General features: G+C 34.9%; 1 protein-coding gene and 1 long non-coding RNA gene across 3 annotated transcripts in view; one reads left to right on the top strand and one right to left on the bottom strand.

Annotated features, from left to right (window-relative positions):
- Positions 1–23,899, top strand: part of LOC110446885 — a 71,636-nt gene that overhangs the window by 17,814 nt on the left and 29,923 nt on the right. The gene's annotated exons all lie outside the window — the stretch shown is intronic.
- The window catches only part of LOC110446883 (protein trapped in endoderm-1-like), a 31,416-nt gene that overhangs the window by 6,076 nt on the left and 1,441 nt on the right, over positions 1–23,899 (bottom strand). The gene's annotated exons all lie outside the window — the stretch shown is intronic.

Below are 23,899 nucleotides of genomic sequence, written 5' to 3'. Positions count from 1 at the left end.
CCCACATTTCATATTGTATTCTGAAGGAGCAGAATTGAGGACGCTTTAAGCATATTGCAACTTGAGTTGTTGACTGGCCTATATGACAAAAGTGTTTTGATATATATATGAAATAAATCATTCTTTGGTGAAATCTCATTGATGCTTCTAACATGTTAGCTGTGATATTGTTCAGATTTACTTATACATGTACAGTCTGTACTGGTTTACTGTTACAGTGGTAGTTCCCGTGACCTTACTTATACATGTACAGTCTGTACTGGTTTACTGTTACAGTGGTAGCTCCCGTGACCTTTAACTGATGTGTTGACTTGCTCTATTGAACTAAAGGATATCTGACTCCAGCTGTTACAATCCTCATCAGCTTTGATTTAGAATAAAATACTAATTTTGCATCTGGTGTAATGTTTTCTCCAAATATTTTGTTGGTATTTTTTTGGGTGGAGATATCTGTCATCTAACCACATACTTTAACAACAAGTGCAAAACAGAAATGTATTATGTTTGATAAAATAATTGTTTTGAAATGTTTATTTTAAGATTGGTTAAGCTGACAAAGTATAAAAACTAAAGGTCAAACTGTTTGTAGTAGAATCAATCACAACAAACATCTAAAGGACTCTGATCAAAGTGATCTGTGTTTGTCCCTTGAGAATTGTGGGAAATGGCAAATGGCATCCCAGTGGATTTGTGTGTAAATAATTGCTGCATTAATGCGTCTCTTATTACCAACAAGTATTTTTTTTTTACGTTTTTTGTTGATTGATTTGGATGTTTAAATACAAATGCTGTGAACTGTTTTATCCTCACAGCTTTTGAAAACTTTGTGCCAGGGCTGTAATTTACAATGATTTCATACATTTGTAGATCAATGGATAATTAAGATGTTAGTGAAAAATTTGGATGAGAATTAGTTGTAAACGTCTTCAAACGTTTCATTCTGAATTTCAAATTAATATTTTTAATCCTAAAATCTATGGTATCCAAAGAAAAACGTTTTTCTCTCGCACGTCACCGTTTTTGCTAGGGAAAAAGATTAATAGAATCTTTCAGCCACTGGGATGTGAGATTAATAGAATCCATACCTGATGTGAGGTATGGATAAGGTTATTCAAACCCAAGGGCAAAGCCTTGGATCTCCTGTTCAATATTTTATCCCGAGGGTTTGAATAACCTTATCCCTACCTTATATCGGGGATGGATTCTATTTCTTGCTTATTACCTAAAACCTATAAAAACAGCTGCTCTTCTAGTAAAGTTGTAAACTGTCCGCACATTTCTCATTTGCATATGAGGCCCTGAGATGGCAATTGTTAGTGACGTCAATGACCCTGACTGACCCGAAAACGTCATAAAATGACATCACGAATAATAGTGTGACCCCGAAAGGTTGCTACAATTCCCCGGCCAGTCTGCATGTGTAAGCGATCTAGACCCGTGGGTCGGATAGAATTTTCCAGCACCGCCGGAAATGCAGATATCTCGGTCTAGTATGCATGAAAGGGGAATCTCAACCTGAGGAGAGATATTCTTATGACTTAAGTTCTTGCATATATAACAACATGTACATCTTTAAAACAATTATTAAAGCAATCATCAGTTATGGTTAAGGATAACATATTGATCTAAAATGTCAACCAATTCCCAACACGAGTAAGTGGAATGAAAATTTTGCTATATTTAGTGTTGCATTTGCATTGTTGATGTCAATTGTTTAACTGACATTTTCATTAATTGTTAAGAGAAAAAGAGTCAATCATTACGTAGGTAGGTAAATGGGATATGGATAGTCTACCCTTGGGCGAAGCCTTGGTTCTGATAGAAATTCTACACCCTTGATGGATAGAAGATAGAGTCAATGAGCAAATAGGGAGGGGGGGTGGTAATACCATCATTTATATTAAGAATCAAAGCATTTAAATCCTAGTTTCATGCTCAGAAAAACAACAAGAATTACATTTTATCATTCTGTGTGGTTTCTATTGGTTCATGATAAATATGAATTTTCAACTAACTGATTTGCCTATAATGATGGAACAGCGGTTTTGTTGAAACTAGTTAAACAGTTTTGGCTATGTCACGGTAAATATGCTACATGTACCTGTATTATATTGAATCAAACACTGAATGTATGATCTCAGATTAACCTGCAAAGGAGCAAAACTGTAGGTTTGACGGATCAAATGTTATTTAGTGAGTAATAACCTTAGTTGATAACATGGGCACTGCACTGCATGGCTCTGGTATAGTCTACTGAACTAGGCTTTTCCTTCTTTGAAACAGGTGTTTTCAGAATGTCAGTTTCAACTTCATGCTTGTGTCAGGATTCTAGTTACAGTATTTACTGATATTAATGTGACAACTTATAAATGGCTATATGTTGCTACTCAACAGTTCAAAATACAAGGGTATTGCGTATCTTAAAACACATAAATAAAATAATAGACTTATATACATGTTGCATTATAAAAACAATTGTAACTGCAGAAACACAAAAGCAGTGTTGTTACAGTGATGTACAATGATGATATACATAAAAATGTTTATAGTAATTAAAAAGCAGCTACTGCTGTGCAAACCAAACGACTATCTAATCCCACAGATTAAGTCGGAGACAGATTTGTTGGTGTTTGAATATAGGAATTGCTTTTTTTATTTTTTATTTACAGAAATCAGTCTTCAAAACAGCAAAGTTCATGATGAAGACAGATATAGAAATTAACAAAGTTTATTTGACAGGATGCAATAAAGAGAAAGTAATTCATGAATATGTAATTAATTAAGTGAAATGGGAGATTCTTTAACAATGTTATTGTGATTCAGGAAAACAAAAGATAGCTTTGTCCTTTTGAATTGTGAACACATATCTGTGAGCCAAATTTATTTCTAGTACATCATATTTTGATTTGATCTTAAAAATGCTATCCAAAAAGTTATCTCTCATTTTCTCTTGTACATGTACATTGTAAACTGAAATTATCCTGGAGACATTATAGAAAGTGTTTACTTAAAGCTGCCCTTACCAGACAGTTAACAAATATTTCTAACCAATTTATGGACATTCTTAAAACAGTTTGGAATTCATAGATATTCATGAACATTGATTTTGACGTCCAACTCAAATTCATTGAAATTCATCAAAATTCATGAAAGATTGGGATTAAGAGAAATATTGAATTTTGATGAATGAATGATGGAAATGTTTCCCCTTCAGAAGGTTTTTGGTCCAATTGAGGTAGTAATATAAATCATGTTCCAAAGCATATTTCTACAGATTTTCCAAAACCTGTCCGTTGATGCTAAATTCTACACCCTGCATGCGTGGGTATACAGGACTATAATAAAGTGCTTTGGTTCCTTCACCAGGGTTACGACCATCGTCTGAGGCACTGACCTGAATCCGATGGTTATAAATTTGGTTAAGTAGTCTGTGATTGATGGACCTGTCATGATAGTGGACATTTGTCACTCTGTGTAATTATATAGGGCAAGTTTATATACCCGGTAGTGCCTGGCTGGATAGAATCTTATCTTAACCAAACAGGTTCAGTATTTCATCTAAGTCTCATCACTAAGTGGTTACTGGCTCTGATGTAGATACGAAATGTCTGCATATAAAATTGATTAATGTCGAAAACATATGCAAAATTTTAATACAGAACCAGTTACGGTATATCTAATTGAATAATAATGGTCGAAGGTTTAAGCCTCTAGGTCCATATCAACAAAAAATAAGAGAACTATAAAAATCTGTGTCATGATTATGTCATCTAGTTTTCTCCATCGTGATACAAAAAACAGAATTCTCCAATACAGTGAGTAATCTTTTTTCTTAATTAAGTCTTGTTTCAGGGGTTAACTGTGACACTTGAGAGAAAATTATCCAAGTTGATTGATTTGGAAATGAATACACATTTCAATTTCAATCCAAGTAGGTTGTGCAAAGCCTGATAAGCTTGACGCAAATTTTTTTTCGAAAAAGTTTGATAATTTGAAATTAATGAATCTGTTTATATTGCATGATATTTTAAACTATCTGAAAAGATGGAAATTTTAAAAACAGTTATCTAAAGATTTTAACGAAATTTTGATAATAATTGTGTTATTGTAAAACTTATTAAATGACATCTTCAATGTTAAGCTGACAAAGCATGAAATTAATCTGTTAAAGCTTTGGATTTTCAACATGTACCAATTTCTAATTTTCCATTATCTGTGTCTAAAAATAAATTAACCCACATTTGATTGGTTTTCAAGACTTTTAGTTCATTAATACCAGTTCCTTCTGGTTGCTTTGTAACTAGTCAATAAATAGCCAAAGTTGTTTACACTTAAAGAAATTCCGATTTTGATGACATGTTCAAGGCGTTGAATCTATTAGATTGAAATGATTTCCCAGCATCTTGACTATGGATAAAACAGATTTCTCCATTGTGGCCTTTTTTTAGAGTGTGAATCATTTTGTAAACACAGGGTAAAGGTTTTATGCTACTTTATTTATTTTGATAGTGATTTCTGATTCTCCAGTATTTATAACTATTAAGAACAAAAAGTATCTAATATCATTCAGAAAATTAAGGTTCCTTAGGTTATTATGTAGATGACACATGAGAGATAACCTGTATTACCTATAATGTGTAATCTGTGAATTAACCAAACCATAGTGTCATTTATGAAAGTCTTTATTAAGTGGACAGTGGGGGTATTTTCTGAGGAGATATTTTAGTGAGATCACACTATAAGGTTGAACCCTCTTTCTTCTGTGATCTCTTTATCACTAATTGGTCCAAAATATACCGTATTTGACCTAATGTCATGCCCCTCCCTGGAACATTGTCAGTGCCCCTTTCCTTTTTCTAATCTGAGTGTAACACTGCTTTTTTCATCATAATCTAACCAAGTATTTTTGCAGAAGGGCTATTATTTGTCAATTTCAAAAGTAACCATGCTATTTATTTAACCAAATTGCTAATTGCCCAGGGCACCTTTTAGAACAAATACAGTATTTTTAGCTCAAATGCCCGAAAAGAATTGACCTTGTGGTCTGACTCCATCCCTAGGGTCTCAATTTCTAATACCATCGCTGGGCATCAAGAGATGACCACAAGCATGATGATTAAGTACTGACCCTTGGGTCTGAGCCAACCATATGGACTTAATTTCTGGGTCATCACTTTTGAATGGTTTAGAAGCCTATCCCATAACCATATATATACATACATTTGATAGCCATAAAAAGATTAATACAGTCATGATATTATAATTGACCCTTGGGTCTAGCTAGCCCCATCTCTTGGAGCTTCATTCCAAACCATAACTTTTAAAAGGTTGAGATCCCCACCATATAGCCATATATACTGTTCTTGCCATCAAGAGATGAACACAGGCATTTATTGATATTGATCCTTGGGTCTGGCCTCACCGTAAGGGACTTAAATTTTGGGCAATAACTTTTAAACAGTTGAGATTGCCACCCCATTACCTTATATATAATTGCTTGGCATCAAGCGACGAACACAATCATGATGATAATATTAACCTTTTGGTCTGGCCCCACCCCTAGGGACTTAATTATTGGGTCATAACTTTGGACTGGTTGAGATTCTGATCCCATAGCCATACATACCAATTTGCTGGGCATCAAGAGATGAACAAAATTTTGATATTAGGATTGGTATTGATAGGTCTGACCCTACCCCTAGCCCTAGGGACTTAACTTCTGAATCATAATTTTGAAATGGTTGATATCCTGAACCCATAGCCATATTTACCATTGCTGGGCATAAAGATCCAGTAGATGAATACAGGCTCTCTGGGCCTCTTGTTACTTATCATAGTTTGTTAATCCACAAAGACCAACCATCCAGAAAAGCTTGCCAGTGGTGTCCGACCGCCATTGTGACATCCCTAGAGGCTACCATAAAGAAACCCAATCTGGCTTAGTCGCCGAACAGCACCGTAGTTAAATTTTAGCCATCTAGTTTGACCAATGACCGGACTGCAGAATGTCACTTCAGCACTGTTTTTAATTTATCATTAGCTTTGTCTATCAAACTCTCTCTCCATCAAATGGTTTCCAGGGCATGAAAAACCTAAATCTGGTGGTCTGGTGCCAGAATATTTGGTGTGCAGGCAAGTGAAAGTTTGTGTTCACACTAGTACATCACGTATGCCCACTAGACCAGTGCAAACTTGTCTTTTGAATAATCACCAGTGTCAATCAAATGTACTGCTAGATATATTGACAGGAAATATATCTTTACTTTGGTTTAAAAACACTATTATAAGACTATGCTTCCATTATATATACGTATAATAATTATTTGTAGCAAAACTGAAATGGGTTGATTGTCGGCTACCAGGTTAAGCTCAACCGTTAATAGGCCGTCTTGAGTTTGGAGGTCCCAGGTTCGAATCTTGGTCTCACTGTGCATTTTTCCTCTCCTGTTACATACATGTATAGCAATATTAAGTCGCCTTTACATTTCAACCTCTAGTTTAATTTCAAAGCACTTACTTGAAGGATTTTTTTTTTTATTTATCCTGGTTTTTTCCAAAAAAAAATGCTCCTGGACTGAGCATGATTGACTATATTAACTTGATCCTTGGAAAGAGAAAAGTGTTTTGCACTATTACTCCCCAGTGTGCTGATATCCTATTGCACATCTTAGCTGGGTTTCAGATTAGTTACAGTCAGGGTGAATGACTTGTTCAAAGATAAAATGCAAACTATTTTAGAAACAGAATATTTTAGAATGCTAAAATAATTCCATTCTGTTCTCATTTTTTTTTGTAATTACACTGAATAATAACTTGCAGAACAATTTAAATTTCTGATCAAGATGGAAAATTTGATGTGAATATATCAAGCAACATTAGTAAAAGTCATTTAATCAAAGGCGCAGGATTCCAATATTTGCCAATAAATATTTCATTACAATTCAAATACAAAAATCAATATCTTAACTCTGCAATGCAAGCGTTGAACCTCAATGAATATCATTGACTTGGCTTGACCCAGAAAAAAACTAACTTGTATTCCCCATTATTGCATTATGATCTGCATCCTTTACAGTCTGGTAAGGTGCTTGACAATTTTACATTGATATTGTAACAAGAACGTCCCACACATTTCCTTGTTCATTCAATGTAGTTCAAGGGTGACAATTGACTCCTTCAGTGAAACCTGTCTAATCTGACACTGTGTGGGATACCGTATTAGTCAGCTGGAATAAACACTGGCATTCTCAGGAATTGTTTTTATAATAAATGAAACAACAGCATTATGTTGGATCAGTCAGTGTTGAAACACTTTGGGTTGGATTACACAGGTTTCAAAGTATGTTTTTTCCCAAAGATAATCTAGAACTCACTAAATAATTAAGTTTACAGTGGATTAACAATCAAATCATTAGTTGTGGTGTATTTTTCCCAAACCACAATCCAGACCATTTCAATTTTGTGTTCCCAATTTAAATGGCCCAATTCCTCCACTTCAGAATATTATTGTTTTACCCGATCAATTAAGGGCCTTCGTAGCTCCATTATTATAACATATGTGGTGCATATCCGATGAGGAGGAAATCGTAACGTTTACACGTTAGTGCCAGAATGATCTCTAATTGGCAAATGATTTGGTTACCTGAACAAGTGTTGGCTAATAAGACACAGGAAATGGCAGAAGAAGTAGTATTAGGATACAAACAAACAGCAGTAATATCTATAGGGTATATGGTATAGATAATGGACTAGCTATCAGCTGATCATTACACCACACCAGGTGGCGGGGACATAGGATTAGATAACGGGATTAATTTGTACTGTATGATGCATGTAACCAGTTCCTGCTGGGTGTGAGAGAACTGAACGACCATTATTAGCTTAAGGTACGAATCGGCTGAGAATCAGACCCCGAGTTTCAGGACTGTTTAATCATATATATATAGAGCAATTCTCAATGCTAAGCATTGATGTTGTCCCAACAGCAAATAAATCTGAAGAAATTGCAGTATTCCTGTATGTTTGCTAAGGACTTAAAACTTTAAAAAAGGCAAACCTGAATACAGATGTTACTACTACGTCAACTTTACATGACAAATTCACAAAAAAATGATTTTTTTCGTAATAAATTGATAAAATTAATATTTGATTGGATTGTTCAGCTATTCATATTGATTGTATTGTTATAATGACATCTGTCCTCTGCATCAGGCATTTTAACCTATTGAGGATTAGGTTAAATCCCTTCGTAGGGATGTTAATGTGGCCGTCAATGTACGGTATGCAAAACTGGTGGATTAATTATACAATGAGGGTATAGGACAGAGAAATCTCCATCCTCCTCGTCAGAGATACTTGACTGTCATACCGAGGCTTTGACGAGGGTAAGCAGTCAATAAAGAATCTTCTCCGAAGATGTAGATTTCTCTGTCTTACCCTCAGGATAGAAAATGATCCGGCGACTTTCTCCCCCATTTTCTTTTGAACTTTAATACCTGGTCATTAACGTCTCTGATTAGGATAAAATAATTAAAAAAAAACACAAAAAAAAAACATTACACCGTTATCTACTCGGGGTAAAACAGTGATATATTTTCTTAACTGGAACTGTGAATGTCTCTGTCTATTGGGGGGAAAAAAATTATATTTCCATACTGCTGTCATGCAAACAATTTGACTGGGACTTGTGCAATATTGCAGATTACAAACTATTTATCCATAGAGTGATGCAGATCGATACTTGTACACTTTAACAGATATCATGAATTTATTTAACGTTTTGATTACAGAACTTTCATCAGGTCAGGATAGTTAGATTTCTACTTTCATATGGTCAGACTTCCCAATAGTGTGGTTTATCAATTGTAGGACCACTACTACCACGAATCATTACTTTGGAACATCCTTAAATGACCTCGGCTACTAATAGGACATTAAACAAAATAGAACAAAACCTTACATGGGATGTCATGAGAAAAACTTGCAGGAAATCTGAAGAATAGAGTTATATATATATATATATATATATAATAGCTATATTTTCAATTATAGTATATCAATTCTATCTTCATGTAATATGATGTATATGTACATGTAACTGTTCTGTTTCACTGTGTCTTGAAAAAGGAGCGGATCGCTCCGAAAATTTGACAACTTGTCCACACTGTTGGAATTACTTCTTTGCCCCATATATATATATATGTACACAGTATAAAAGGTCTTGGCTGAAATTCAATGAGGATATTATTGATCAGAGATATACTTTCTACTATATTATTATAATGTGATCACAAAAATGCTTATAAACTTAATCTGTTTCCAAAACTATTCACAAAAGATCCATACAACTAGACTGAGTACTGTCAAACATGTGTGCTGCGTAAATGGACCTATAGTTCTGTCAAATTCTGTACGACAACCTGTTGCCATCCCAGCCATTCGCCTGTTCTGTCGCCCAGCTCACAATGTCTCCATCTGGATACATCAGACTGTTTAACACACTGGCTTTATGTTAAAAAGTGGATTAAGAAAACTTTCTATTTAAAAGAAAACACTATCAACTTGATGAAATCAATTACAAATCTTATTTTTTATTATTTTACATTATTTGATATAAGAATTGAAAGATTTATGTGTGTAATCATATCATGTTATTCTTACAAGATTATCAAAATAGTGATTTCTTGTTAAGTAAATTCAGTTTATGCATGTATGTTTTTGTGAAGATAACTATGCTTTTAATTCTGGAATTAAGGGTTGCAACATTTGGTGTCTGAAGATGAAAGGAAACTGTTCATATGTACAACACATGGTCCACTCATGTTCGATACGATTTATATGCAGGATGCAGAGGATATTTATTTAGATTTTGTCGACTGGTAATATTTTATTTCTCCTACAAATCTGTTTTCTCAAGAACCATACTCGGGCCTAATGTACCTTGTTCCTTGCTACTAATGTGAAATGTATGGAAATTCATGTTTCTACATTATGATGTTTCACCGTTTGACTAGTTTGCTTCTCCAGCCCATATACATGAGTGAAACATGCTGGACTTGGATCTAAACCCACAGATTTGACATACTGTATTCAATATTTCAAGTACACAGTCAGCTGTTATAAAAAGCAAAAATGGGTGTGCTTCACAACAGTTTTGCTTTTAATGCACTATCACAAGGCACCTATTGCAAAATGGGTAATGTTCTCCTCGTATTATCTTTTACTTTTTTGACCTTGAACAAGGTGGTGAATTCCTTAACGTTATTAATCTATAAAAGATGATTTTAAGAAGCTTAGCCAAAGTAAGATGTCTTACTGGAGGGCTAATAAAGCACCGAGTGATTTTATGTTGACAAGATACAACAGCAGAATTATAGTGTGGTAAAAATATTATGTATAAGTATTATGTGGTATGTAATGGTCCTGTCCATCGAGTCTGATGAAATACCTCTAATTTACAGTAGAAAAATGTATACAGTGGGTGATATCACAGGATCATTTAAAAGTCAGAAAGAAAACTTGTGAATGTCCATTCTTATTTTCTGCTCAAAATCCAATCAGAATAATTTCATCTTATGATCAGAGACTGGTGAATATATATCTATGTATATACATCCATTTTAGTGTTCAGATTGTATATTTGACAGTCCATAAATATACTTTAAAGTGGAAATTTTTCACGGTGTGGAAACGTTCATGTTTTTCTGCACTGAGTAAATTAGTGCAAAAATATCCACATGCAAATTTATATCAGTCATCTTTCATTTTGATACTGTGGATTTCGTTCCTGCACAGAAATATCAGTAACATGTATTATTGGCAGTGATAGGTCTAATCACTACATTTTCTGTATATTTTTCTTATTTTGTTTCTGATTGCAAAACATTTTCTCAAATTTTGATCATTATAGTAATTCTTTAAAATACATCAATCACAGTATGTGTTTTATATAGGATATGTCTGTAGAATACACCAATCACAGTATGTATTTTATATAGGATATGTCTGTAGAATACACCAATCACAGTATTATTTTATATAGGATATGTCTGCAGAGAATGGCTTTAATATTACCTAAAAGTGCCAGTGGTAATCCTTTATTTCAACCTGATGGTACTTTCTACCAGTCATTTACTTTGATTTGCTTGTTATTCCATGAAGCATTTCGTTCATTGCTTGTTCCTGCCCTGAACCGACCACAATGATGTGGGGCTGTTTTTAACATCTAAATCTGTGTCTGATGGCCATGAGCTGTCTGTTTCTGTTACTCTCAAACATCTATTATTTCTTGTCTCTACTTCAGTCATGTTCACTTAGTGACAATCAAATCCAGGGCTCTATCCTCCGGTAATCTCCCATTCTCATGTTAAAAAATGTCCTGTCGTTATGTCTATAGATCTGTGAATGACTTGTACCTTCAGAAGTTACCAATCACAAAAACGTATAATCAATACACAGTTAGTTCCAGAAATACAACCAATCTACATCAGAAAAAAGGTTATTGAGTAAATTTAATTGTATCTATATTAACAGTTCACTTTATTCAGTTTTACGGATCATTTAATGTGTAGCCTTATTGATCTTGATCCCAATCTTCCTAATGTCCATATATATAGTTATAGTTTTGACTGTTGTTTTTAGCTCACTTGGCCCTTATGGCATGGTGCGGCGTCCGTCGTCTGTCGACCGAACGACGTCCGTTTACTTTAGACAACTTCTTCTGAATGACCAAGAGGCCCAGGCTAATGATATTTGACCAGTAGCATGCTGGGATGAAGGACTACCAAGTTTGTTCAAATGAATGACCTTTGCCCATTGTCAAGGTCACAGGGGTCAAATATGTTAAAATCTTTAAACAACTTCTGAAAAACCAGAAGGCCCAGGATGATGGTATTTTTCCAATATTATGCTAGGATGAAGCACTACCAAATTTGTTCAAATGAATGACCTTTGCCCATATTCAAGGTTACAGATGGGGGGGGGGGGGTCAAATATGTTTAAACCTTTAAACAATTTCTTCTTAATAACCAAGAGGTCTAGGGTGTTGATATTTGGCCAGTAGCATGTTTGGATAAAGGGCTACCAAGTTTGTTCAAATGAATGACCTTCACCCATATTCAAGGTCACAGGGGTCAAATATGTTGAAATCTTTAAACAAATTCTTCTGAATGACCAAAAGCTTCAGGGTAATGAACTTTGGCCAGTAGCATGCGGGGATGAATGGCTACCAAGTTGGTTCAAACGAATGACCTTCGCCCATATTCAAGGTCCCAGGGGTCAATTGTCTTAAAAACCTTTAAACAATTCTTCTGAAAAACCAAAAGGTCCAGGGTGATGATATTTGGTCAGTAGCATGCTGGGATGAAGGGATACCAAGTTTCAAGGTCACAAGGGTCAAATATGTTAAAATCTTTGAACAACTTCTTCTGAACAACCAGAAGGCCCAGGATGATGATATTTCGCCAATAACATGCTCGGATTAGGGGCTACTAAATTTATTCAAATGAATAACTTTGACCAATATTCAAGGTCATAGGGGTCAAATATGTTTAAAACCTATAAACAACTTCTTCTGAATAATCAAACAGCCAAGGATGATGCTATATATTTCTGGGGTAATTTCCTAGTATACAAGTTGTACAGTATCTAGAAATTATAAAAAATCACATTGTAATATAGTCATGAACTATTTATGTTTAAGAAAGTTTAAAACTTACTACATGTATATCATCAGTCTTTTGTGTCTTTTGGAGAATCACAGGGGGGGGGTTCTTACCATTTACAATGCATGTACTAGCAGTATGCATGTGTTTAGGGTGGGCACAATATCTGTTCTATATTTGTGTTTTGGAGCTCTAACCAATCACAATGTTTGTACTATATTTGTGTTTTGGAGCTCTAACCAATCACAATGTTTGTACTATATTTGTGTTTTGGAGCTCTAACCAATCACAATTTTTGTACTATATTTGTGTTTTGGAGCTCTAACCAATCACAATGTCTGTACTATATTTGTGTTTTGGAGCGCTCACCAATCTCAATGTTTGTACTGTATGTGTGTTTGGGGTGTAGGAGATAGATCTAGCAGACAGACAAGCTGAAGATGTTGAACCATGTTAATGTTCTAACATCTGGAGAACTCATACTTTGTATGTAAACTGCTGAAGTAAATGTCCTGTACTTTTGATGAACAGAAATTCAAATATATTTCACAAAATATGTATGCGGCCTATTGAAATGTATAGCGGAACTGGACTGGGTCAATTGCAGGTGAACAGGTAGCTCAATTGGTTAGAGCGTCCATCTAGAGTTTGGAGGGTCCTGGGTTTGAACCCTGGTCTAGGTGTTGCATTTCTCTTTCTCTTGTTAAAGAAACTAAGCTGTTATTTAAGAAATGCTGTTTCCATTTGACAGAACCCCCCCCCCCCTAGTGTTGCAGATACTTCTTGAAATTGGCTGAATTTGAATTTTTGTATGGATACAGGTGATATTAATTACATATTCTAGTTCTAGCCGCCTAATAGACTTTGAAAAGTTCTGCAAGAATGACCTATATTTTCACGGTAAATCTAGGAAATTTTTTACTTGCCCTGACATCAAATTTACTAGTCAACAGGGTCATCCAACAAAAAGCCTGTAATATATTATAAGGATTCATACAGTGTTTTTCTGAAAATTAAATTATGGACATCATAATTAAATGCAAGATACTACAGTGAGTGTGTCTATAATGTGTTAGCTAGGATCCTATATAAACATGTACACATGTACACTCATTTTAGATGTATATTTATGATAAAGTTTCTTGCAGTTAACAATTAATCAGTCAAAGTAACTTCCCTGGCCGAAACAACTTATCAGACAAATCTAGACTAGTTGATTTTAAAACTTCCAAATCTAGAAAAATGATTTATGTTTTAAAATAATAAGCTTGGTAAAATGTTCTGTTGTTAAAGATTATAAACTTGATTACCTTTCGCTTTAATTGTATTTTAACTGTTTTACCTTTACTTAGTAAAAGTCTGTGAAGAAAAGTCACTAGAAAAAGGTTAAGGGTATTGGATACTCTAAACATTAATCCTGGTATTTGTGATCAGTGTTATCTCCCATAGTACATGTATCACTAACCTTCGGTTGAGTTTGTTTGTGTTTAACGTCCTATTAACAGCTCATGGTCATTAAAGGATGTGCCAGGTTTTTGTGTTGGAGGAAAGCCATAGTTTCTGGAAGAAAAAAACCCATCAACCTGCGGCCAGTACCTGATAACTTGCCCCACGAATAGGCCTTAAAGCAGCAATCTAGATGTAGATGGCTAGTGACCGTAGACGGTCAGACACTTTAATTATATAGACTTACCAATGAGATTTCAATGTATTATAAGTTCCTGTCACCACTCAAGATAAACACCATTCTTGGAAATTCAAACTACAGATTTCTTACTAGGGACTTTTTATTTAGAAAGCAGGCTTTGTATGCCACTGTAATGAGACACATGCAATGTATAGTTAAAAATGAGTACATGGTCTTATTTTGAAATATCTATTTTAACTCAAATGTAAATTTGTTAACTCATTCACCCCTGAAGACACATTTGAACTCTACCGAATCAAAGATTGGAATAGTTCATAATGAAATTCCAGGGGTAAATGTATTAAAGCTAGTGAACCCTACCACCTGGTAAATTGTTTCTGCAGACCTAAAATTTGTACTAGACAGTAAATACTGATGACAATTATACAACAATGAGGTCAAATACCTCTTACTAATTTATTGAGTTATTATTTTCAAGAATGATCAGTGTTAATGATAGCTGAATTGGAGCCGAAACATTGTCTCGGATGCTGTACTATTCAAGTTTAATCTACAAGGTTTATGTATGTAGATTTTTACTTCCACGCCCTCTATATGTAGCCCCACTGATCAGCCCACACACCTTTAACCGACATTAGCTCTAACACTTACATTAAACATGTAAAATTGTATCTCTAAACCAACGTGTTTGTTGTTCTGAAGCGGGTTTTAATGAAAACAAAAGAATTTGAACTAATGTAGTTACTGAATGAAAATTTATCAGTAACAGAAGGTGATGATGATGATAAGATAGTGTATCTGTCACTTGAAAGAAATCATGAAGGTTGAGTCAATAACAATCTGGGTTGATGTTCAAATTATATGTAATATACAAGAATTACAATGGAGTATTAAATGTGGGCATGGCAAACTTGAAAATTGTAATGATATATTGCTGTTTAACCACAAAGAGCTTGCTACCTAACTCAAGTAGGTGGATATATCTTGGCAGGTTTTAGATACATGTTTTCGAGTTACATTCTGGAGCTTTAAGTATGGGTAGCTTTGGACTTTGCAGTTGTAATATTGATTTTTATTCACATATTGCCTTGGTTTGAGGCATGTTCAAAATGTGTTTATTCCCAAAGCAAATTAGTTTATATAATTCACTTGAGAAAGACGCAGAAGCAAAAGGAAATTTGGTTTGTCATATTCATGGATTTATTTCCTACAAAAATGAAAAAAAAAAAATAACATTGCTTGGGTTACCAGTTAGTTATATTCAGGAAATTTCTTTTAATTTTATAACAGTGAAATCTAACGATGATTTGATCACCTGTTGAACCAAATCCAAGAATTTTCTTTGGAAATGACGGTGATGTGCATGTATGCAGACAATTCTTTGATTACTTTTTTTTATTATTCAAGAAATGTCTTGTTCAGTGGTGAAAGCTAACAATGCTTTGACTACCTGTTAATATCCATCATGAATTCAAGAAATTTCATTCAATACTAAAGCATTTAAAGCTAACGATGCTTCCACTCCCAGTTTAGACTGTGAATGAACTTTGAACCAGAGATAGACACAGCAAGATATCAAAAATCAAGATCCCAAGTGAGTTTGTCAAACTCTGTTTACTATGCCAAATTCCAGACAGAGGTATTTGGGTGTTTCGTAGGCGCTATTATAAGTACGAGATATGTAGTCGGTGCATGTTGCGCATGCTTTGCATGTTTTGTACAGAAACACACTTAGATGTTTAAAGCAAAGCAAAACGACTTGTTATATAACCTATGTACAGTGGATCGAGCTATTGTTTCACTTTCATTTCCAGCTGAAGTGGCTGAATATTAAAACGACAGGAATTATTACCAGGGACTATTGTTAAAGATCACATGCAGAAAGAGTTGACCATCCAGAACAACACTTTGTACATGTATTCAACAAACAGCATTAAAAATCAACAGTACATTGCCTTTCTATGACACCCTATTAATGCTACCCAAAAATGATGGAACCAAAAAGGTATAGGTCTGTTGGAATTAAACTTTATGGCCCAATATCTCAACTTTAAATCCCACCATCTACATGTAACTTTGAACCAAAAGATGGGCAGAAAGCACTTTTTGGTCGATAGGTGTGTTACAAATTAATTAAACAGGACAAAATAAAAGAACAGATTACCAATCATTGAGCAGCTTAACAATTTATTGAGCAAAGAAAACACGTGAATATCTGGATGAACAACCAAAAAGGGTACAAAAACAATAGAAGGATTATCTGAAGCAATCCGGAGGACAGCTATTTGAAGCCCCACAAGATGCTCGTGCATAATGCGTTAAAAAAATTGGATGTAATTTGGGGTCTGATTTGGTAAACACTGGAAAGACTCAAAGAGGCAGGCAAAGAAACCCATGTGATCAGAAAGGAAGCAGTTGGATTCTCAGATGCAGCAATAAGCAATCACACACCACACAGCTAGGTCATGTTATGGACAACAATAAGTACAAAGTGTTGGATAGCGAGACAAAAACTGTTCAAGCAGCAGGTAAAGGAAGCCATTTGGATAATTGCTGAAGCAGGGCAGTTTTGAATTGAGATGAGGGGGACATCTTGCAAATCTCTGGCCAGATATTAAATAAAGTGTAGCTGAATTGTTTTTTTGATTTGATCATCTTTTTGTACATTTATAACTACAGAGTGTACATGTGCCCCAATAGAGTAGCAGCTAATAGGGTATACATTTGGGTGCTGTAGCCAGTGGTCATATTCTGTTAGATTACATAGGCAAGGAACAATCTCATCTTGGGCCTGAATAATACATACCTCACTTGTTTACTCTTAGGAGGGGGTATTTGGATCCTGACTGTTGTGCATGATTGGTCTATTAGGGCAAATAGGATGTGTATGTGTGTCTATTACCCAAATATTACCTGATTATTAACCAATGAAAAGTGTTGTTACATTAATGTAAGGGTAGTATTAAATATTGTAGATACAATCTACAACTGCTACTGTTTAAGTGAGGAATGGTACACTTTACATTTTGGTGAGTTATCGAATTGTGTCTTTAATAAAACTGACATAAATCCAGAGATTTATCGCCTCAGTCCTTGTTAGTTCTTTGTTGGCAGCAGTGTATTATTCTGATAAATGTTCTTTTACTTGATTACAAATTTCCTGTTCGGCAGACAGATAGATATGGTGGAGTTTCTAATGGAAATTTGTTGTAAAATTTATGGTTTTTATCAGAAATAAGTTATCCCTTAGCCCTCCGGTATAGTAATTGATGTTTCAAGAATCAGCCTTTTTTTTATACCGAGGACCTATGACTATCTCTTGAAATGAACTCTCGGCTGCAAGACATGCATAAACTTCAATTTTCAAATAATAGATTTCGTTGACAAAAAAGACATTATCTTTTTATTCCGATGTGGTTCCTTTTGAATCTATTCGCTTGCAGCTAATTTGAATATTGATGAGAACACGCTATTTTTATCCCACCATCATCTGATGGTGGGCTATTCAAATCACCCTGCGCCCGTGGTCCATCGTCCGTCGTCCATCCTTAAACAATTCTTGTTATCGGTATTTCTCAAGAAGTACCAGAGGGATCTTTCTCAAATTTTATATCTAGGTTCCCCTTGGTCCTAGCTGTGCAGGGCAATTTAGAGACTGATCGGATAAACAACATCGCTGACAGGCAGCTATTTTTTGATTTTGATAGTGAAAGTTTGTTATCGCTATTTCTCGGGAAGTGCAGGAGGGATCTTTCTCAAATTTTAAATGTAGGTCCCCTTGATCCCTCGTTGTGCATATTATATTTTGAGACTGATCATAAAAACAAAATGGATTAAAAGAAGAACTAAACAGATCTTTCTCATATTGCAATGATCAATTCTATTTCTTCCACATTAAGTACTGTACTAGTAAATATGTGAAATGACAAACTCACTTTGAAGGTTGGCTTTCATACACATCAGTATTAAGTTTAGATCAAAAGTTACCTCAAGGTGCATTTATTGTTAACATGACTCAATCAAACAGATTAGAGGAAAGAAGAGAAAAGATCGAACTGACAAAGAACTAATGAAGATGGTAACAAGGTGGGCGCCAAGATCCCTGTGGGATCTCTTGTTTATTGTTCCTTTTGCTGTTTAAGTTGTGATATTTTTTCACCTGATTTTATGCATTATTTAAACAGATTTTAGTACTGCATTTACCCTGTAACAATGACTGCAGTTCTTCCTTTGACATTAGTTATGAAAATAAGTGTAACTCAATTTTACATATCACTGGCATGTCAATGTCAACAGAGGTTTGATAGGGTGGGGGTAAGGCTGGGAGTAGAGGGGGAGTGATGGAGTCTGAAATGATAGCCATCTCTCCATGTCAAATAATATTACTTCTTCATCAAAATGTTACTGACACTTGCAGTAGCAATATAACACATATTGGTTGGATTTAAAAAGTTTTTTGTTTAAAATGCATACATGCAATGCATTACCAGTATTATTGTAAGGAAAAGTAATTTTCATCTGTTTTTTGTGACATTGATTTGGAAATTAAAAATATCTTTGGGTCAGTGACAAATCTGAGATGGTGAAACGTGATGCTGAATCACCTGAAGTTTTTCTGTCATTAATACATTCAGCAGAATAATGTTGAAGTAAGCAGTGACCTATATATCTTGATTCATTGTCAGTGTCATTTAGCCTAACAGCTAGAAACCTTTACAAGTTCATGCACATCTTATGTGTCACTGCAGCCTGTCGAGGAAGCTTGAATACAGAGCGAGACAAGGATGATGTGTTTATCAGCATATCTACAGTATATCTACATTCAGACTAGGTTAGTGTGCTATCACCTCACCTAAAACCTATTGTAGATCAGGTTATATGTTTATCAGAGTATCTATGGTACACAAGGTTATGTTTTTGTCAGGGCATTGTTGGTACATCATTTTATTAGAGTCTCTATGGTAATTTACTGTCGACTAAAAGGACACATTATCCAAGGGTTTACATTACCTCCCTGTAGACTAAGTGATAAGTTTGTTAAACGTACATCTATGTAGAGTGACATGATCGATACTGTATCTGACCATTTATGGTATATCCCTGTAACTAAGACGATACATTGATATGACCATTTATGGTATATCCCTGTAACTAAGACAATACATTGATCTGACCATTTATGGTATATCCCTGTAACTAAGACAATACATTGATCTGACCATTTATGGTATATCCCTGTAGCTAAGACGATACATTGATATGACCATTTATGGTATATCCCTGTAACTAAGACGACACATTTATCTGACCATTTATGGTATATCCCTGAAACTAAGACGATACATTGATCTGACCATTTATGGTACATCCCTGTAACTAAGACGATACATTTATCTGACCATTTATGGTATATCCCTATACGTAAGACGATACATTTATCTGACCATTTATGGTATATCCCTATAAGGAAGATGATACATTGATCTGAGTGTTTATGGATCTTAATTGTGAATTGGGATAATACTAGTACTATAAAAGAAGGATTTATGGCACTTCCCTATAAACTAGGATGACACTGATACATTGATCTGTCCATTTATGGTATATCCCTGTAACTAAGACGCTACATTGATCTGACCATTTATGGTATATCCCTGTAGCTAAGACGATACATTGATATGACCATTTATGGTATATCCCTGTAACTAAGACGACACATTTATCTGACCATTTATGGTATATCCCTATAAGTAAGATCATACATTTATCTGACCATTTATGGTAAATCCCTGTAACTAAGACAATACATTTATCTGACCATTTATGGTATATCCCTATACGTAAGACGATACATTTATCTGACCATTTATGGTATATCCCTATACGTAAGACGATACATTTATCTGACCATTTATGGGATATCCCTATAACTAAGACGATACATTGATCTGACCATTTATGGTACATCCCTGTAACTAAGACGATACATTTATCTGACCATTTATGGTATATCCCTGAAACTAAGACGATACATTGATCTGACCATTTATGGTACATCCCTGTAACTAAGACGATACATTTATCTGACCATTTATGGTAAGTCCCTGTAACTAAGACGATACATTTATCTGACCATTACCTCCCTGTAGACTAAGTGATAAGTTTGTTAAACGTACATCTATGTAGAGTGACATGATCGATACTGTATCTGACCATTTATGGTATATCCCTGTAACTAAGACAATACATTGATCTGACCATTTATGGTATACCCCTGTAACTAAGACGATACATTGATCTGCCCATTTAGGTATATCCCTGTAACTAAGACGATACATTGATTTGACCATTTAGGTATATCCCTGTAACTAAGACGATACATTGATATGACCATTTATGGTATATCCCTGTAACTAAGACGACACATTTATCTGACCATTTATGGTATATCCCTATAAGTAAGATGATACATTTATCTGACCATTTATGGTATATCCCTATAAGTAAGATGATACATTTATCTGACCATTTATGGTAGATCCCTATAAGTAAGACGATACATTTATCTGACCATTCATGGTATATCCCTGTAACTAAGACGATACATTGATATGACCATTTATGGTATATCCCTGTAACTAAGACGACACATTTATCTGACCATTTATGGTATATCCCTATACGTAAGACGATACATTTATCTGACCATTTATGGTATATCCCTATACGTAAGACGATACATTTATCTGACCATTTATGGTATATCCCTATAAGTAAGATGATACATTGATCTGAGTGTTTATGGAACTTAATTGTGAATTGGGATAATACTAGTACTATAAAAGAAGGATTTATGGCACTTCCCTATAAACTAGGATGACACTTTTATCTAGGTGTATAGGGTATATCTAAGCAGTTTTGGTGTCTCAGGGCATATATAGATGTTTTTTCCTGTGAACTACATGGTACATTCATCAGAGTATTTATGGTACGTATACTTTGTTTGGTATTGGAGTGCCTATAGGACACCACAGTAGACAGCACTGATACTTTTATCCGAGCGTTTACGGTATGTCCCTGTAGACTGTGAGTGTATCTGATCTGGTGTCCGTATGTGTTAGCTGAGTTGTGATTGGATCGTTTGTGTCTGTCCCAGACTAGCCATTACGATCATCTACATTTTACCAAAGAAAGGGTTTTCTTGTATCCCTATAGATATATATCAGACTTTGCTTGTCTACATAAGCACTTAGTGAGTCATTATTTTGGGTTGTATAGTTTTAATGGTTCAATCAATTTGAGTAATGTGTCGCCATAGGAAGACATCATTCCAAGGACTCATTGGGATCTCTGCGTCAGGATGTCATTGGCTAATCCATACAGGTCATATAGTAGAAATGTCAACATTCCTCAACTTGTAAATTCAGTTTTAGAAGTCATAGGGAAATAAGTCAGAGATAATTAAGAAAATTTTCTTTTTTATTAACTAAATCAATGGCTGAGGATGGCAGTGTATTTCAATACCAGACTTTTGATGATAACTGCTATTTGCAATTAGACAGAATAGAAAGATTCTACCAAGAATGACTCTTCCTTTGGTCTATCAGGGCCCATCCCTAGGGACTTAGTCCATTGGGCATAACATAGAAATGTATGTGATTGCTGACCTATAACCATGTATATAATATATGGTTTGTCATGAATTGATGAATACACATGTGCCTCAAGGATTGACCTTGGGGTCCATCCCTGCACCTGGAAACTTAGCTCCTGGGTCATAACATGAAAATGGTTGAGATTCTTGTCCTATAACCATGTATACATGCAGTTGCTGGGCTTAAAGAGGAACACTAACATTTATGCTACCACCAGGATTTGTCTGTATTTCTGGCCTCATTCCTTGGATTAACTCCCTTGATCATAACATGAAAACAGTTGAGATCCACAACCTATAATCATGTGGAATAGATAGAAAAAAGAGTCAATTGTGCTTCCATCGAGGATCAAACTTGCAATCCTAGACTTTCTAGTCGGATGCTCTACCACTGAGCTAAAGGGAAACTCCATCTAGCGCAAAACTAGAAGGCGACCACACATGTATATCACTGCTATAGGCATGAAAAGACGAAGATACTCATGATAACTTGACAAATACACTCATGCTACTAGGATTGGTACTGGGGTCTGGTCATGCCCCTGGGTATTTTCTACCTTGGTCCTTACAAGTTTAAATATCCCTCATTACCATGTATTAAATTTGTAGGCAATGAAGAGATGAATACACCATGCTACTAGGATTTGTTCCAGGGTCTACCTTGTCCCTGGGGACTTGCCTCCTGGGTCATATGAAATAGAAACTGTTGAAATTCCCACCCCATAACCATATATAAGATTGCTTGCCAGGAAGAGACTATAAACTATCACATTCATATCCTTCATCCTATCATTCATATGCCCATAGAGATTTGGTCTCATTACAGCTTAATTTCTTTCTCTTTAAATTGTAAAAAAAGTTATCAAAGTCCCTGAGCTTCTTATTTAATATCTAGCATGAACAAAATATCCTGTTCAAATGCAGTAGGAATTAAAACAAATTCGAGTATGATTAAAAGAGAGGTTGTTAGATAATGAGCATGATTGTGACAGTTAGACCAATATGATGTTTGACAGTTGGACAGAATTCTGGCCCCCGAAGCAGTGTGCACTCATAACTGTATACTGACCGTGGTCAGCAGATGCTGTTCAGTTAATTGGCATAATATTGTCCAGAACATTACTGTATGTTGTATCTGATAAATGCTGACTGGTCAGCTATTTATTTACATACCAGTAATTATGTACAGAATTCATACTCATTATGTTGTCAGATCCTAATCAAAACTGTTATGTTTTTTTTATACAATACGGTATTTTCTTTGCCATTAAAAAAATGCTGTGTTAATAAATAATAGAGGATCACCCTGATATTAATTTAAAAGGTTCAGAAACAAATTTCTCTGTTATAAACTGTTTCATCTGACACTGTTATATAACACCTGTTTTATCTGAAGAAGTTATATAACACCTGCTTTATCTGACACTGTTATATAACACATGTTTTATCTGACTGTTATATAACACCTGCTTTATCTGACACTGTTATATAACAACTGTTATATCTGACACTGTTATATAACACCTGCTTTATCTGACACTTTTATATAACACCTGTTATATCTGACACTGGTATATAACACCTGTTATATCTGACACTGTTATATAACACCTGTTATATCTGACACTGTTATATAACACATGTTATATCTGACACTGTTATATAACACCTGTTATATCTGACACTGTTATATAACACCTGCTTTATCTGACACTTTTATATAACACCTGTTATATCTGACACTGTTATATAACCCCTGCTTTATCTGACACTGTCTGATATGTAGCACCAGTTAATTTGTGACACATCTTGCTGATATATATTTAGATATTGACCCAATTTTTCAGCTTTCATCATATCTGTAATTCCCATCAATTTTTATACGCCCGTCGAAGACAGGGACGTATTATGTTATCACGTGAGCGGGCGGGCGGG

This window comes from Mizuhopecten yessoensis, unplaced genomic scaffold, assembly GCF_002113885.1.
Source record: "Mizuhopecten yessoensis strain PY_sf001 unplaced genomic scaffold, ASM211388v2 scaffold3023, whole genome shotgun sequence".
Lineage (NCBI taxonomy): Eukaryota > Metazoa > Mollusca > Bivalvia > Pectinida > Pectinidae > Mizuhopecten > Mizuhopecten yessoensis.
This window is presented reverse-complemented; position numbering and strand designations above follow the sequence as displayed.